Below are 5,277 nucleotides of genomic sequence, written 5' to 3'. Positions count from 1 at the left end.
AGCAGGACCATCCCCAACTAGATCATCCCAGCCAAAGTTTTATCTAGCCAGGTCTTGAAAACCTCCAAGGATGGAAATTCCACCATCTCTCTGGGTAACCTGTTCCAGTGTTTTACTACCCTCCTAGTGAGAAAATTCTTCCTAATATCTAACCTAAACTTCCCTTGCTGCAACTTCAGACCATTGCTCTTTGTTTTATCATCTGCCACCAGTGAAAACAGTCTAGCTCCATCCTCTTTGGAATCCCCCTTAAGGTAGCTGAAGGTTGCTATTAAATCCCCTCTCAGTCTCCTGTTCTCTACACTAAAAAAGCCCAGTTTCCTCAGCCTCTCCTAAGTCATGTCCCCCAGCCTCCTCACCATTGTTGTTGCCTTCCACTGGACTTTCCAATTTGTCTACATCCTTTCTGTAGTGGGGGGCCCAACACTGAACACAGTACTCCAGATGTGGCCTCACCAGTGCCAAATAGAGGGGAAGAATCACTTCCCTTGACGTGCTGGCAATACGCCTACCAATGCAGCCCAATATGCTGTTAGCCTTCTTGGCAAAAAGGGCACACTGCTGGCTCATATTCAGCTTCTTGTCCACTGTAACCCCCAGGTCCTTTTCTGCAGAGCTGCTGCCCAGCCAGTCAGTCCCCAGGCTGTACCTGTATATGGGATTGCTCTGTCCTAAGTGCAAGACTTTCCACTTGTCCTTTTCGAACCTCATGAGCTTCCTTTTAGCCCAATCCTCCAATTTGTCTAGGTCACTCTGAATCCTAGCCCCACCCTCCAGCACATCTGCTACTCCCCAACCCCCAAGCTTGGTGTCATCTGCAAACTTGCTGAGGGTGCACTCTACGCCATCTTCCAGAATGTAGATGAAGATATTGAACAAAACTAGCCCCAGGACTGACCCCTGGAGTAGTACACTTGATACTGGCAGCCAACTAGACATTGAGCTATTGATTACTACCCTCTGAGCCTGATGTTCCAGCCAGTTTTCTATCCACCTTACAGTCCATTCATCCAACCTATACTTCCTTAGCTTTCCTTTGAGAATATTGTGGAAGACTGCATCAAAAGCCTTACTACAATCAAGGTATATCACATCCACCAGTCTCCCTGCATCCACAGAGCCAGTCATTTCATTATAGAAGGCAATCAGGTTGGTCAGGCATAACTTTCCCCTGGTGAATCCATGCTGACTGTTCCTAATCACCATTTTCTCCTCCAACTGCTTAGGAATGGATTCCTTGAGGAGGACCTCCCCCATGATTTTTCCAGGCCCTGAGATGATGCTGACTGGTTTGTAGTTCCCTGGATCCTCTTTTTCCCTCTTAAATATGGGCACTATGTTTGCCCCTTTCCAGTCATCTGGGACCTCTCCTGATTGCCATGAGTTTTCAAAGATGATGGCCAGTGGCTCTGCAATCACATCAGCCCACTCAGCACCCTTGGGTGCATCCCATCCTGCCCCATGGACTTATACATGTCCAGCTTTTCTAAATAGTCCCTTACCTGTTCTTTCACCATTGAGGGCTGCTCACCTCATCCCTCAGTGTTGAAGTGGGATGCTGCGATTGCAGAGCCACAGGCCATCATCTTTGAAAACTCATGGCAATCAGGAAAGGTCCAAGATGATTAGAAAGGGGCAAACATAGTGCCCATATTTAAGAAAGGGAAAAAGGAGGATCCAGGGAACTACAGACCAGTCAGTCTCATCTCAGTCCCTGGAAAAATCATGGAGAAGAACCTCAAGGAATCCATTCCTAAGCACCTGGAGGAGAAAATGGTGATTAGGAACAGTCAGGGTGGAACAGTCAGGATTCACCAGGGGAAAGTCATGCCTGACCAACCTGATTACCTTCTTCGATGAGGTGACTGGCTCTGTGGAACCGGGGAGACTGGTGGATGTGATATATCTTGATTTTAGCAAGGCTTTTGGTACTTTTTCCTACAACATTCTCACAGGCAAGCTAAGGAAGTATAGGTTGGATAAATGGACTGTAAGGGGGATAGAAAACTGGCTGGAGCAGCAGGCTCAGAGGGTAGTAATCAATGGCTCAATGTCTAGTTGGCAGCCTGTATTAAGTGGAGTGCCGCAGGGGTTGGTCCTGGGGCTGGTTTTGTTCAATGTCTTCATCAATGACCTGGAAGATGGCATAGAGTGCACTCTTGGCAAGTTTGCAGATGGCACCAAGTTGAGGGGAGTAGTAGAGACACTGGAGGGTAGGGCTACGATTCAGAGTCAATAAGATTCAGAGTCAATTCAGAGTAGATTTTGTCTCAATATGCAGCTTGCATGGACTGCTAGCCTTCCCTAGCAGTAGTCTTCACTCCTTATCAGCAAAGGGGTGTGTGGTAGTCGAGGGCAAGAGCTCCGTGCACTCTATGCCAAAGCCCAGCTCTGCTGCTGGTACCTCTCCTTAGTCCCCTTCCCCTCTCTTCCATCACATATATGCACACAAGCAACATGTGCCTCCCATGCTTTTTCTCTTCTGCCTCTACCCAGCCAGGCAGGCACTTCCATGGAGATAAACCACTCCAGTACGAAGAAGTCTTTTCTATCTGCTCTACTTCTTTCTTGGCAAAGCTGACTCTACAAAGAGCACAAGGACCAAGTTTCTGCACCTTGTTTCCTAATGAGTGCTACTGCACTACACTGGTTCCTGGGAGATGAGCTCTTCTCTACATTGGGTAAGTATATAGGCTTCAAATTCCTCTTGCTAAAATGAAGCATCTGCTTTCTCTCAGAAGGGGAAGGCACTGAATTGCTGAGTTTCCTTTCTCCCTCGGGCTGGGCTGTGCACAGCTTCTGCTTGGCATCCTGGCTGAACTCTAAGGGCATTTGCTACTGAGCTTTGCTAAGTGAAGGTCGAATTTTACTTTTCTTCACCTTGTGCCAAGGGCCCTTCTGAAAGGAAAACACACTTGTGCAAAATGAATATTTTACTGGACATTGTTTCCTCTACATATACCAAAATGATAGCAGCTCCCCTCAGTCCAAGCGAGAGACTTTAGGAATGTGTGAGTCCATGTGCTCAGCTCTCTTTTACAACACTGCTTTTTGGCTCTGTGGCTCTGCTCAGATTCCCCGCTTCCTTCTTCAGGACATTTAGCAGTGTCTGGGAACTTTCCAGGATCTAAGGGGGAAAGAAACAGAAGTTACTTACCTCCTACACAAACTCTCTTATCACAGACTGCTTCTGAATTAACCATTCAACTGATTCCTTTATGGTCAAGAGGAATTTTCCACCACTGCAGTCTTTAAAACTTCTGGGAAGTGCAAGCTAGTGGTTTGATGCTAGAATTGTTAGGGGAGGGTTATCTGGCCTATGTTTTGGAGGAAGTCAAATGGAATGATTGCAAAGGCCATTTATTAATATTCATAGATGTTAAGGCTTGGAGAGACCATTGTGGCTTCCTACAGCATACAGGCTGGAGAACCTCCCTCTGTGACTCCTGCATCAAACCAGTAACAAGGGGATGAACAGGAGGGTTTTTAGAAAGATGCACAAATCCTTGATTTAACGATGCCAAGTGATAAAATCTGTCACATCCCATTGTCAGCTGCTAAGTACTCTCACTGGTAAAAAAGGTGTACCAGGCTTTTGGATTGTGTTCTGCCTTGCCTGCTCCAGTGAAGGGCACTCTACTAAACCTTTTCCCTAGCCAGATACTTTGTCTCAAGTTCTCTCTCACTTTTCTCTTTATTATGAGTGCCTTAGTCTTTTGCAAGCTAGGATTTCCAGAGCTTGGCTCATTCTTGTAACTCTCTTCTGATGACTTTCCTATATGTGGACATTTTTTTCTTGGTACGGAGAAGGCAATACTCAGTAATTGTCTCATTGACGCTGTATACAAAGGCAATATCATCTCTACCTTAACTCAGCATTCACAGGAATATATAGCTACGGCTTGCATTATACCTGTTAGCCACAGCACCATTCCAGTACATTCAGCCAGTTCCCACCATAGCCAACAGGGCTGTGCAAAGCTTCAGGTGGTGATTCGATTCAGAGGAGATTCAGCCAGATTCAATGGCCCAATCACTGAATCGAAACAGGGGACCAATTAAAATTAAAGGTCTGAATCAATTCAAAGCTCTCTGAATCTCCGTGGAAGAGCCCCCCACGTGGCATAAGGCAGGGGGGATTGCCCCCGCAGGTAGGAACAGAGAGTCTGGGGTTTTTCTCATTTTTTTTTTTTTAAAGAGCTGGAACCACAGCGGGCAGGGCAGCCATGGGGGAGCAGGAGGGAGTCAGAGGGTTCGTGCAGAGCACCCCATGGGACAGTGGGGAGCAGTGGGGATTGCTCCCCCAACTGGTAGCACCTGCTGAGTTGGGGCTTTTTTTTTCAAAATGCTGGGAGCTGGGGTGGCCTGAGAGAGAGCGGACGGGGGATGGGCCTGGGCCATTCGGAGATCTGACAGGAGCCGAATCTCTGAATCAGTTTCAGGCAAATCGATTTGGGATAGTGATTCAAATCACCAAATCGAAACACTGTCCCCTGAACTGGCCAAATCCGAAGTGAATGCTAGCCACTTCACACAGGCCTAATGGCCAATAATGCCCTTTCATGGCTTGCCAGTGTGAGCTGTTTTTTAATTTCTACATAGATAAACTTGTATCTGGCAGCTGCATGGGTCTTGCCAGAGTAGCAGTACCTGCTTGACCCACTTTCTGCAGGCACTATCCTCTCTGCCCCACAACCCACACATCTGGAAAGGGAAATGTCTCCTTGCCCTGCTACGTAGTTTTTTTTCCAGGCTCCATTCATTACACTCATACACTAAGTACTAAGGGACTACAGCACCGTTCACACACAATCTACATGATTGTGCCCTGACAACTGCAGGTGCCATGAGCTTTTCACACCCTTCCAGTCTTCCCATAACTCAAACATAGCAACACTGGAGAAACAATGCAAGGCAGGACTTCTGCCATGACAACCCTACAGCCTTAACTCTGAAGGATCCCCTGGAGAGAACACAAAGCTTACCCCTCCCCCTAAGCTGTTTGTCCCTTGTGATCTAGGACAGCAGTTCTCAACCTTTTTTGGACAAGGACCCATTTGTAAACATCAATGGCCAGGGCCAACCTACTGGCCCCCACCCCCAGGTCCCCAGTATGTGGGGCATGGGGGGGCCCCCAAGTAGCCCCTTGGAAGCTGGAATTCTGCCAGCCTGCAAGGGAAAATTCTCAGTTTTCCACGTTTTTCTCTTCTAAAAGAGAATCCATTTTTTAAGTTTGTTGATCAATTTTTAAAGTTTGTTTGCAACCCTTTTATATAT

General features: G+C 47.1%; 1 long non-coding RNA gene across 1 annotated transcript in view; it reads right to left on the bottom strand.

The window, feature by feature from the left end:
- Nucleotides 1–2,915: 2,915 nt before the first annotated feature.
- The window catches only part of LOC109292783, a 9,146-nt gene continuing 6,784 nt past the window's right edge, over nt 2,916–5,277 (bottom strand). The window contains exon 2 of the long non-coding RNA XR_002096180.1: nt 2,916–3,127. This is a non-coding gene — a long non-coding RNA (uncharacterized LOC109292783). The remainder of the gene's footprint in view (nt 3,128–5,277) is intronic.

The sequence above is a fragment of the Gavialis gangeticus genome, unplaced genomic scaffold (assembly GCF_001723915.1).
Source record: "Gavialis gangeticus isolate Ggan-Ray unplaced genomic scaffold, GavGan_comp1, whole genome shotgun sequence".
Classification (NCBI taxonomy): Eukaryota; Metazoa; Chordata; order Crocodylia; family Gavialidae; genus Gavialis; species Gavialis gangeticus.
Note: the sequence above shows the minus strand (reverse complement) of the source record. Positions and strands in the feature narration are given on the sequence as shown.